At 42.5% G+C, this 13035-nt stretch overlaps 1 long non-coding RNA gene across 2 annotated transcripts; it reads right to left on the bottom strand.

The window, feature by feature from the left end:
• Nucleotides 1-5968: 5968 nt before the first annotated feature.
• Nucleotides 5969-12619, bottom strand: LOC140255045 (uncharacterized). Of its 2 annotated transcripts, XR_011904371.1 has the most exons (4): nucleotides 12563-12619; nucleotides 11734-11911; nucleotides 6754-6906; nucleotides 5969-6558 (listed from the first exon to the last, which is right to left on the bottom strand). It is a non-coding gene; the product is annotated as an uncharacterized lncRNA (long non-coding RNA). The 2 variants fall into 2 exon arrangements; XR_011904370.1 differs by lacking the exon at nucleotides 6754-6906.
• Nucleotides 12620-13035: the final 416 nt, after the last annotated feature.

Genomic DNA, 13035 nt, shown 5'->3' on the forward strand with positions numbered 1-13035 from the left:
GTTGTCAGGAGAGTGATGTTGGATTCAGAAAGCCTGAATTTCACTCAATTCCAGACTAAAGCTCCAAGTGTGCATCTCACATCTGTGAAGAAAAAGAGGAAGACACCAGGGAGGTTATAAAAATAAGAGAGGTGAGCACACATATGCCTTGGGACACATCAACTCACTAAACCCAGAACAGGTTCCAGCCTGGTTTACTTAGTACTAGTTACTAGTACTTAGTACTACTTACTAGTACTTAGTGCGGCACCTCTAAGGACTGCACCAGACCATTCCCCACTGTCTATGGCAGACAATGTCAGAAATCCATACAAGCATACATGGAAATGAAGATACTGGCTATACACGGGTGCCCAGATCTTCTCCACTCCTATAAAAGCCAGCTGCACATTTCTGAATGCCATCTCCAGAATCTTTTGACTACACTGTCTTTATCAACAGGTTTCTCTTGTGCATCAAACACTGTGCAGCAGTCAACATTTGCAAGTACAAGGCCCGAGGTCCACAAATAGGACATTAAACTCTTCTTCTTTTTAAAAGTTAATGACTTCTAATTTCACTGAACTGTACAGACACTAATTGAAAAACTCCCCACATGGATGAGATTAGCTTGTCAACCAGGAACCTTCACTGCTGGCTGAGTGGAGGATTTGCATGGATAGTTCTCATTAGAGCTAACACAAATCATATGGGACAAGAATACTCTTCAGAAGAGCTGGGTTAAAGAGCATGTGCAGTGAAAAAGACATGGGGTACTTGGGTGAAGACAAGGATTGCGTGATCTTTTGGTTAAATAAAGCTCTCCTGACAAATGTCCCATAACTCCTAGGATATGGACTAGGAGCTCAGCAACATGGTAAACATTTAATGTGCTCCTTACCCAACCCCCTCGCCCCCCAGGGATTTTAACAGCCGTATGACCATTGTTTGCCATCTGTATCTGGTGATACATGAAGCCTACATCACAGTAGCAGAAGGTACACAAATAGGTCCATATTCTAGGGAGCTCACTTCCAAGACATGTTGGCAGATACAAGAAAAACAGAAGACAATGTAGCAAAAGAAATGATGACTATCAAAAGCTCAGTAGATAACAATCCCAGGTATCAATGATCAACAGCAATTGTATTAGTAATGTTTCATTGCTAACACCCTGCAGACTCTTTTTAAGGGGAAAACATGTAGAGGGATTGCAAGTTTGATTAATATAAAGCTAGTAATTCATAACCATAGGTGAAGAAAAGTGGTGAGGAGAGGTTTGGATGATTAATCTCTGACATGGCTGAAGTCACGCAAGAGGCAACAGCAAAGCAGATGTTTGCTTTCCTATCTTCTCAGTCCTCCTTCAGTGCCTTAACAACTGATGTAGAAGCCCTTACTTCTAACCCTGCAGTCTGAATATAGGTGGTCAGACAAACCCAATGCCTTTCTCCAGGACTGCATATTATCCAAAAAGGTTGGGCTCAGTGTGGATTTGCTGGTCTGTTCACACCAATTTGACTGTGGTGTACCCATATTTTATAGAATATCTAGGGTTGGAATGGACCTCAAGTATCATCAATTTTCAACCCCCCTGCCATAGTCAGGGTTGCCAACTGCTAGATCAAGCAGCAGATCAGGCTGCCCAAGGTCCCCTCAGGCCTTAAATACCTCCAGGAATAGGGAATCTACAGTCCATTTCACTTGAAAAGATGATCAAAGCAGAAGGACCAACAGCTTCTCAGGTCACCTCCTTGGATCCTCTCTCAAGTCTGAACGAAATGTAACCAAAAAGATATTTGCTGCTGATATACAAAAGTGTCCCAAACCACATGCAGTTCCAAAAACTTCAAGGTTAAAAGCTTTGTAAATGCATGGAAACATCTTTCCATCCCTAAAATAAATGAAGCTTCTGAGAAAAAGAAGACTGCAACACCACCATAAGCTTTTGCCCCTGAGCTGATGTCTCTTTCCCAAGGAAGACCAAGAAACTGAGCAGTGGTGGAAAACTGACACGTTGACAGTCAAATTAATTAATCCTGACCTAGAACAAATTCTTGGTAAATGCTGTAATGAGCCAGCTAAGCATGTTGCCTACAGTAAAAAAAAGGAATGTTACAAAACAGATTCTCTTGCAAAATCCTTGCCCAAGAACTCCAAACTTGCATTGCTCATGCCACAAGAGAAGGTACCTCTTGCTTTATCTTTCACCCAACACCTCCCTCATTGCCAAGTATTTAAAATCTCACAGCAATATACTTCATTGGCCTCCCAGACCTGCAGGTTCAGGAGACAGGGAGGGAAGGCAGAAAGTGAAGCAATTAGGCCAGCAGATGTCTAAATGTCATTTTCTCCATGTACCTAAACCATAGCTGAATTTTACCCTGCAGCAAGACTCTCTCTGACAACTTCTCCATCTGTTTGCATCCAGGATCTCCCCAGCAGAGAAACCAGGTGTCCTATCTGAAAGCATGCATGCAGTCAGCCACCACGCTTTTAAATACTGAATATAAAACACACCAACAGAGCAAGCTGCAGTCCATCAGGTGCTATCTACCTCATTGCCTGTTGGAAATGGCTTTAGTATGTGCGAAAGATATGAAGCTGCCCATTCCCAAGATCTCAGAGCTTGTATAAGTGCCTTCCCCCCAAGCTGCCCTCCCTCCTCCTTCTTTCGATCACCAAAAAAAGATGTACCTGTTTTTATTCAGCTTAATATGTCTGAGTGTATGCTGACAGTTAGTTCACTTGCTGCTGCCATTGGGAGGGACTGGCAGAGCTGGGGCTGCAATGTGAGAATTGCATCAAATACATCAAAGAGTCAAACTGGAACCATATGGATGAACTGTGATATGAACAGCATGAGAAAGACAGGGGACAAGTTTTAGTGATTTGATAGCTCCCACTATCATTTCTCATAGTCCAAACTGCCTTCCCATGTTCCTTCTCTGTAGTCTATCTAGATTTCAGCAGAGCCTTTCACACTGCTTCCCGCAGTATTCTCCTGGAGAAGCTGGCAGCTTGTGGCTTGCACAGGTACACTCGTTGCTGGGTAAAGAACTAGCTGGCTTAGTATCTTAATTGATAGTAAGTTGGAAGGAAATGTCTATCTACCTGAGGGTAGGAAGGCCCTTCAGAGGGATCTGGACAGGCTGCATCAAGGGGCTGAGGCTAATGGGATAAGTCCAACAAGAAGCACTTGGCCACAACAACCCTGACTCGGGGCAGAGCAGCTGCAAAGCTAAGTGTAGAAAAATGATCTAGGGATCTTGGTTGACTCTTGGCTGAACATGAGCCAGCAGTGTGCCCAGGTGGCCAAGAAGGCCAATGACATCCTGATTGGTATCAGAAATAGTACAGCCAGCAGGAGCAGGAAAGCTATTGTCCCTCTGTACTCAGCTCTGGTGAAGCTGCACCTTGAGCACTGTGTTCAGTGTTGGGCTCCTCACTGCAAGAAAGGCATTAAGGTACTGGAGCATGTCCAGAGAAGGGGTCTGAAGCTCAAGTCTTATGGGGAACAGCTGAGGGAACTGGGATTGTTCAATGTGGAAAAGAGGAGGCTTGGGAAAGTCCTCACTGCTCTCTATAACTCTGTTGGTTGGGAAGTTGTGATGAGGTATGGAGTGGCCTCTTCTCCCATGTAACCAGTAATAGGACTAGAGGGAAGAGGAGATTCAGGTTGGATGTTAGGAAATATCTGTTCTCTAAGAGAGTGGTCAGGAGCTGGAATGGGCTGTCCAGGGAGGAGGTAGAATCATCATCCCTGCAGGTGTTCAAGGAACATTTAGATAAGGGAGATGGTTTAGTGAGGAATATTGGTGGTAGATGGACTTGGAGTGGGTGATCTTAGAGGTCTTTTCTATCCTTGGTGATTCTATGATCCTATGGCTCTCCTTACACAAGCTGCTCACTGAAGCACTCACCTTTGATTCCTCTGATGAGATGAACCAGTGCTTCCCACCCCAAAGACAGCTGTGATAAACTGGGTGATCTGACCTTTCCTCACCTCAGTGTCTGAAAGAACAAAGAACTGAAAGAAAACAAGGAAAGCTCCTTCTGACATGCTGCAGCATTTTCCATTTCTATTCTGCTTACAAAACCTTGAATGTATCTAGGAAACTGGTGGAGAACACAGATGCTCCCAGACTTCACATTTTCTTCTTGATATAATCTGCAGTGGAAGTGTCCAAAACATACCTTAGCATCACCCAGTAGAAGCCAAACTCTCTCACTGGAGTTAAGTGTTAGTCTGAACATAAAATAAGTAGAACAACACTGATTTCAGTATAACTCTGGACAGATAAAACTGACAGTAGTCAAGGATAAATGAATCTACATTAGCAGTGGTGCAAAAGCCTGAGGAAAGCCATCACGGAATCCAGATATTGGCTCCTTGCAATAAGCTGGATATGTAGACTAACTCTCTTAAAAAGTCAAAGGCTTTTTTGCATCAGACCTCAAAAGTGCAACAGTGAATCCCTCCCAGCATCTCTCACAGGAGCCTTTTAGCCACAGCTTCCAAGGGCACCTTGAAACATTCTGAGGGGAGGCAAAGCAATAAGGGCCATCTTAAAAGTCACAAGAGACCAGAAGTCTGAACTTTCAGCATCCTTCCTGCATTTCTGTTTTCCCTTTTTTCTTGTCAGGAAATTAAAATTAATTAAAATAAATAATAAATAAAACATACAGGTATATATAAAATAATAAATTATGTAATAAAGAAATATATTATATAAAACTATAAATCATATTCTTATAATTATAAAATAATATATACTATAATGTATATTATACATAAATATAATATTAAATTTAATATTATATAATTTTAAATAATTTATATAATATATTATGGTGTATAAATAATTAAAATAAAATTAATTAATTTCTTTTAAGGAGTGGAAAGGACCCAATAGAACAAACTCCTTTCATGAGCAGTGGGTGACCCCATTCAACAGGATGCAAGTTAGTCACATAAATAACATGTTTAGCTGAATTGACACACCATGGATGCTAGCCTAAATTCACAATAGGGAGTCTCTGGAAGAAGCACAAAGTGATCAGCACTTCTCTAATCCCAACCCAGCATCACTGGACCATTCATAATATTTGAAGCTCATGTTCATTTATGGCATGTAAGAAAAACTGCCCAACCTCCCCATTCCCTCCCCAACCCATCAGGCATCCAGTAGAAGTTTGTAGAGACCTGACCTGGGAGACACTCTCTCCAAATTCAAGTTCTCCTTCACTGTTTATATTAGCCTCTTTTTAAGTAGAAACTTGATATTTACTACACAATTTCCTTCTCTGTCACGGGCATTCACAGAGACAATAACTTTGGTTACAAATGTGGGATTTATTTTGGTTTAAGAGAACATTTTAGGAACTAGTTGAAGAAAGGAGGAGAAACAACTTCAGAATTCCACAGAACTTCATCTGACCTCAAAATATATATTACTATTCCCCTGCTGTCGTAGGAGATTTCTCCTTTAAAATTCATTCCGATTCTGAGGCGGCTCCAACTGCAATAATTTTATTATTTTGATATTAGAAAGATATTTCTGGCAGGTTGCCATTGGCTAGGGATAAGCAAGGGAAGATGCGACTGGGAAAATGTTAACAAACAACCCATCAGCTCTGCACATGAGTGAATAGCGAGGAAAGCACTGAACTCGCTGGTATTTGCTTTTTCATGGCCTTTTTGGCAACCTTTCCACTAGAAGTCATGCAGAGGACAAGTCAGGAACCTGTGCAGAACAAGAGACTAGCTTGAATGCAGTTAGATGCTGGATGTGACTAAATGAATTATATGTTTTCATGTTTTTTCCATGGGGGCCATCAGTAGCTCCTGCAAACTAATCTGTGCTTGGTGTGATTGGAAGACCTTGGCATTACTGGTCTAAGACCAGAGAGAAGATCTCTGTGATCTAAGATGTGATGTCCTAAAAAGTATTATCATCAAATCAGCTATGCAGTGCCATGGTACAGCAAGAGGCAGCGAAGCAACTTCAGCCCATGCCATCTGAGATCCTGACCCCACAGCCTGGCATATTTTGAATGCCAGTTTCCACTAAAATGTGATAAAATCTGGAAGCTTCTCTTCAGCCCACCTCTGCTGGCAACAAAGACAAGCAGCACTGCTGTACAAAGCCTGCATTAAACCCTCCAAACCTCATGCAGTACTTGCTGGTGGTAGACGATCCAGCTTGTGTCTTTATGGGGAGATGGCTGGTGCATCTGGTGAACAAGTGGTTCAGCTCTCTCTACAAGCCTGCCCCCTCCTCTTCACCTGCCTCCTGATGGATGCAACAGCATTGAAAACTCCCAAACTTGGTTAGGAAGTGCCAGGAGATGTTTACCTTCTGTCTGTTTTTCCAAATACGAACCTGATGGTTCTTTCAAGAGGAAGAAAAAAAAAAAAGAGGGGAGCTAAAATGAAGTGATCAGGTTGCACACACCAATATGACGGGTTTGGGTCAGCTTCTTATTCCGAAATGAAGAGCAAAAACGAATTCAAGTTCACTTGGCTTTACTCCTTCCTTTCCGTCATGTGGTGCTGTCTTTAGCTTCAACAGTTCCCTGAGCAGTGAAAAGGAAACATAAAGTCATGAGGAACCAGGACTTAAAAATAATGGAATCTTAGTTTTTCAATCAAAGATGGTTCCAACTTGTGTGTAAAAGACATTTTCTTGAACATTAAATGTAGTCTAGCTGCATAAGAAAGCAAAAACTTGCTGAAAAGGCAGAATAGCTCAATTTTCCTCTAAGACTCACCCTTAGCAGTTGATCTGCAGGCAAGTCAGCCACAGGACATAGACACGGCTCTTGTGAGCCTCAAACACACTGAAGAACAACTATGTGCTGTAGCTCAAGCAAACACGGCTCTCTGTATCAGTAAAGTACCCTGGTTCAGTCCCAGCTACAGGCCTGCAGTAAAGAAGAAAAACAGCTCCTGGCACAAAACGTTCAGTGCTGTTAACAAAATCTGTGAGGCTTTTTCCCCTACAGCTCAACACGGTCATGTTCTAATTTCCTGAAATCCCAGCAGGCCACACTGAGCCTCCAGCAGCTGTTTAAGAAAGAAGCATCTACTATAAAGGAAATGCTGAAGGCATCTAGAATAGTTGTCTGCTTGACCACAATCCTATTGAACAAGAGTAGCATTTCAGTAACGCTTCAAAGACACTTCTTAAGAGGATCCCTCCTTCAGGGGACAGGCAGTCTCCTGCCCAAATCAGAACCCAGGAAGAGGCAGAACTAGCTGGTGTATCAAATGGAGTTAGAGCTCCTCTCCAAGTGCCCTACTCCATATTTTTACATGAACATGAGGAGCAACCGAGCACCTCATTTCATGTTTGTTATCCTTAATTGGGGTAAGATTCCCATCACGCCTCCCTCATCTGTTGGGTTTTTGTTTTCCACCTGCCTTTTATTTTATTTCTGGCTCTTTATGGTCTCCCTTTCCAGCTGCTTACTATTATCACCTACAATTCTAATCCCTCCTTAACTGCTCACATAATCACCCTTTTATTTGGAAACCTGGATTCATACCCTTTGATCCACAGGTTGTCCTTGTATTTCCTGATGCCATTTTGTTCCAGGGTGTCCAACCATTTCCAAAGTACTGGGGCTCTCATTTGATATAACTTGTCCTTCCTCACAGCAAAAGAATCAAGTAAACAGTTGCACCAGAGCACGAGTGATTGGTTTAACCTCTGCTCAGCTGTGGTCTGTAATTTGCATTTGAATGTGTTGGACTTCCTCTTTCACATGTTGTAGACCCACTGCAGCAGCACTGCTCTTCTTGCTATAGGTCTTCCTACCACTTCAGCTGTGTACACAAAGCACTCTGAAACTCAGTTCCTTACAATCTATTGTGCAGAGTTTGGGGCATGTCAAAGCAACCACAAACCAAGGTGCAGCATCTGGATTCCCAGAAGTGGCTAACAATACCTGAAGCCTCTTTCAGGTTGTATATTAGGAAGGATTTCTCTGAAAGCACAGTCAGGCTCTGGAAGAGGCTGCCCAGGAAGGTGGTGGAGTCACTATCCCTGGGGGTGTTCAAGAACTGTGGAGATGTGGTTCTTAGAGACATTGTTTAGCAGGTAATATTGGTGGTAGGCCAATGGTTAGACTACATGATCTTAATAATTCTATGATGCTAGAATCAAGTGCTCTGGTTCCATGGACCAAGTTCATCTTTCTCTGCCTCCTCCTGGCCATGCTTGCCTGTGGCACCAGTCCTGCCCCTGGCTCTTCTGACTTGCACACTTTGGGTAAACTGCAGTTCCTACTTAACTAAAATCTCCTTTTTTCCAGCTCCAGACAGGTTCAATTTATACACTTTTCTTTCAGGCTCAAAATGTATTCTGATGGAATGCTTACTCTTTACTTTCATGCTTTTATACTTGGTCTACCACATCTAATGTCAACAAGGTCTCAAAAGTACCAGGCAACAAGGTCTGCTGCTGTCTCCCCTTTGGGTCAAAGCCTTCCACTTTTAGCCTTTCATTTAGATAATTTCTTGTTTTCATAGCTCAAAGCCAAACAGACCACTGTGGCAACTTACCCTGGGCTCATGCAGCACATAAACCAGAGGACTTTACCCATAATCCAAGATCAGGCACAACAGTTTACATCTGACTACAGCACACAACCCAGGAAGGAGCTGGTGATTTGACGGCACCAGTGCAACCAGAGCCAGCTTCATCATATGAGCTCTCTAAATGATGCTAGAAAAGTAAAGGCAAACAGAACTGCCACTCAGTGAAAAAAAAATACCAAACAATAAATGATATGGAAATACTACAGTGGATGTTTATAACCACAATGTTAAAGACTCCTCACGAGAATAGACAGATGAGTGAGAGGATCAAGCATATAGGGAATCTGATCATGGCACCAACAGTGTGATCGTTCTTAAATTGCATTATGCATGTGCCAAGAGCTACTGAACAGAGGCCAAGCAGCTCACCCAGAGCTACAGCTCAGCAAAGACCACTGTACTAAGCACAAATGGAAGGGAGAAAGAGACCAATCCCTACAGCAGAGCTCCACTGGAAGGCTCCTGTGGCTTTGGTCCCTCTGACTGGCAAGGAGCCACATCAGATATATTTCAGAGTTGTTTTCCTGATTCTAGCTTCTCCCTGTTTTCAACAATGTAGTCAAGAGCTTCCACTTTCATTTGAGTAGTACTCTCTCTTTTCTCTACCCTCTGAAATCGCACTAAGATGAATGTGAAAAAGAATGAGGTAGATTTCTTCTCACATTCAAACAAAGCCATTTCATTTTAGTGCATGGGAACTGTAAGAGCTGGAGAGCCCTTACCTTCCTGGCTGTAAAAATCAGTAGGCTTCTTTTTCAGTCTTTTCCAGAGGTGACACGTCCCTGTGTCTTTACCTTCTGGATAAAGTTCTCTCACATCCTAAACTGTTTCCCCAGTGAGGTATTTACAGACTGAGGATGAGTCTATACTTTTCTTCTTTGCATAACCTCTCCTTTTTATTGTACCTTCAGTTAAGGGTGGAATCTTACTGTTGGTATTACATGAAAGAATTAGTAAAGGGAGCCACTTCTAAGTGACAGATTGGGATAGACTGAAATCCTCCAGTGTAGCTTGACTCGGATCCCATCAGACAGCTGAAAAGGAAGTGGAGTTAGCTAAAAAGCAGCTGTAACAAAGTACTGTCACATAGCAAGAAACTTCTAAATTGAGGGAAATTGTTTTAAGTGATGGTGTTAACTGGGAATCTCCAAACATGCGGATTTTCTACCATACAGATGTTTTCTTTAAGTGGGGGATTTCTAGTAATCATTAATGTCAACATATTTTTGTGATTAGGTAAATACGTATTTATTTAGCCTTCAGATCTGAAGCAAGAATAGATTCACATTAGTTCTAGCCAGTCTTCCAACAGCTTGTTCTAAATAGCCAGCTTTTGTAGGAAACTGGGATGCATTTTGACATCTCTGTGGATGATTTATGATTGAGCCATTTGATTCACTCCCTGTTCCTTATACTGCTGTGATACATTCTACCACTCAACAAATAAATGCATCATTCTTCCTTTCAAAGGATATGATTCAGCTCAGCTTATCAAAATTATGTCTTCTGTTGCTAATTTATTTAATGCATGCACATAGCTAAAACAGTAGCTCAGTTCAGATTTGGATTATTGCTCAGATTGGAGTAACAGAGACCTCTCTGCATAATGAAAAGGGACCAAAACAACCTTCAGTCTACTCCATGAGAGGTACTGCTAGTTTGGCACTAGAAGATATTGTTTAAAGCCTTTATCATTTAAATTAAATGGTTCAGAGTTTGCATTTTCCACACCAAGGTATCTGATCCCTTTTAAAGGGGAAGACCCCCACCAGGATGTTTGCCTCGTTGGCTTTCCCCCTCATCCTTACCAATTGGAACTCAGCCTTATCACTGCCTTCCCTAAGCTCTACAACACTGAAACACTCCCTAGCATACAGAGCCATGCCACTGTGTCTCCTATCTCGACTATCCATCTGAAGAGCTTATAGTCATCCATCGCAGCACTCCAGTTGTGGGAGTAATCCCACCACATTTCAGTAACAGCAACTAATAGTCTGCCTGCCATTATGGTTTCCAGATCCTCCTGTTTGTTGCCCGTGCTGCAAGCAGTACTGTAGATGCTCTTCAGCTGATACATCGGCCTCATCACCAGCCCTGATATTGTTTCCCCCAGGCTCATCTCTAGCAATCCCACATCATCCCCTTCTCCCTTCATGCCTAGTTTAGAGCTCTCTCAAAGAGCCCTGCCAGCTCCCGGGATGGGATCCATTTCCCCCTTTTAAGCAGGTGAAACCCATCAGCAACCATCAGGCCAGTTGCTGAATACACTGCCCCGTGGCCCAAGAAACACACAATTCCAAAAGTTAAAATCAAAATCAGCTAAAAAGCCAGCAAGATAAAGCTGGAGGAGACTCAAGCTGGATTTCTGATGCTGGTACAACTGCACTCAGGTTGGTGTCTGAGAACACAATCCAAGGTATCCCATCACCTCAGTACGCGTGTGGATATGCATCTTGCAGCTCTTTTTCCAATTCTAACACATTAATGCTTTCAGCATATCATTGTAATTTGAGGCTACATAGTTAGACACCACTGACCCCCACAGTCCCAGTCTGCAGTAAAATAGAGTTCTAGAATATTACTGTTGTAACCATTCTGCTTGCATGCATCATTCACCACACACCAGAAACATGGAGACATGCACAAGTTTCACTGTTATCCTGCACCTGGAAATAAAACTCAGGTGGAACTACCCAACCAGCTGCTTGCTTTCCCAGACCACTGTCTTCCAATGCAGGATGCACATTTATGGCTTGCTTATCCCAGCTAAAAACCACACACAGGCTTCTAGTGCTGGAATCTGTCATGGATTAGCTGCCATAACACAAATTCTTCAACAGAAATAGAGTTATGAATGGATAAGATACTATAATTCCATCCTCTCAGAAAAAAAGAGCTTTAACTTCTTTTGGGGTCTTTGTTCCTGGCCTTACAAACAAGCTGCTGCTCCCTAATAGATCTTATCCACCTGATTCAAGACAACGGCAACACCGCTTGTGCATGACTTTCAGTTTAACAACCCCCACAGCAGGAAAATAAATAAATAAGACACAATAAAAGAACCACAAACCCCCACTTTCTTTAGGTTTACCCCACAGTGGCTCCCTTTTCCAGATGACCATTTTTACATGCTTAGCAAGAGTCCCTACCTCTTCTGCCTCTGTTACCAAAGCAGACTGGATCCATTTGACAGGGGCATGGTTCTCATTTCCTATGCAGAGTTGGCAGTAAACTTCTCCTTCATGGTCTGGCTGTTCTGAAGAGTCCCAATTAGATGACCATGCAGGGACAGAATGGCAGCACTGTTTCCTCTTGAGGAAGCCATTGCTAGAGGTGTAATAGTGGTTAGGATTTGATTATTTAAGTGGTCATGGTTGTTTTCAGGCAGCATCTCTGGGGTTTTCACACCTGCTCCCTATTACCTATAAATTACCCTCTTTTTTTTTTTTTTTTTTTTTTTTTGGCAGAGCCATGAATTAAAGGCACCTTCCTGCTGTAATTACAGGTGACTCTGGCTCAGGCTCCTTGCCATTGGCATCACCAAGGATACAGGTGCTGCTACATGCTATTTTAAACAGCCACAAGTGGGTTTTCTTTGTTTGCACCCACAAGCTGTCCTGGTCATAAATCCTTTTAATCAGGACTTGCATTTCCTTGGGATCTTTCCAAGGTGTAAAGATTCTGTTTCACCTGGGCTGACAGATGAAGATGTCCTCACAGGAATTTGAGTCTTCCCAGGACTTCATTTCTATCACAAGCACTACAACTGTCTTCTCCATGGCTGTAGCTCTTGGTAGTATTCAATGAGAAAAAGGGGCATTTCAGGCTTTTCTGGGGTGCATTCTAATGATACAACATAACAAATCAAGATGAAGGAATAGTGTATGGTGGAAATAATACAAGTATAATGTATAGTTGGAATAGTACAAATACAGTCAGAAATAAGTAGCCAGAGGGTAACCAAGGAAAAGGACTCACCAATTCTGAGGCCTTCAGGATAGGCATTCACCACAAGAACTCCACAAAGGAGCAATCCTCAGAAAGAGATGCTACCTTAGTGATGGTCAGCCTTTAAATGGGATCTGGGAGAGGTGGAGTCAAGCTCCATCCCTTCTGGGAGCACGGCTGAGTTACCTTTACCTGTGCTCCTGCAGCTGACTCATTGCTTGCCTCAGATGGTTAATCAGAGGTTCAGGTTGTGATCAACAGTTTCCCTTACAAACAGTTTATTCTTTGACATTGGTGCATCAAGGTTGTTTTTTTCCCCAACACGCTGGCGTATAATTGGAGAGCTGAGTGGAAAAATGATTTGGATCCTTTGGGATTCCTTCTTCCTAAACCCTATGACCTCAAGAAACCCATAGAAAGCTGTTCAGATTGGCTCCATTGAATTGCTCCCAACTTGTATGATCCTTGCCTGTTGAACTTCTTCAGACTTTACATGTGGAATA

Source organism: Excalfactoria chinensis, chromosome 7 (assembly GCF_039878825.1).
Source record: "Excalfactoria chinensis isolate bCotChi1 chromosome 7, bCotChi1.hap2, whole genome shotgun sequence".
Lineage (NCBI taxonomy): Eukaryota > Metazoa > Chordata > Aves > Galliformes > Phasianidae > Excalfactoria > Excalfactoria chinensis.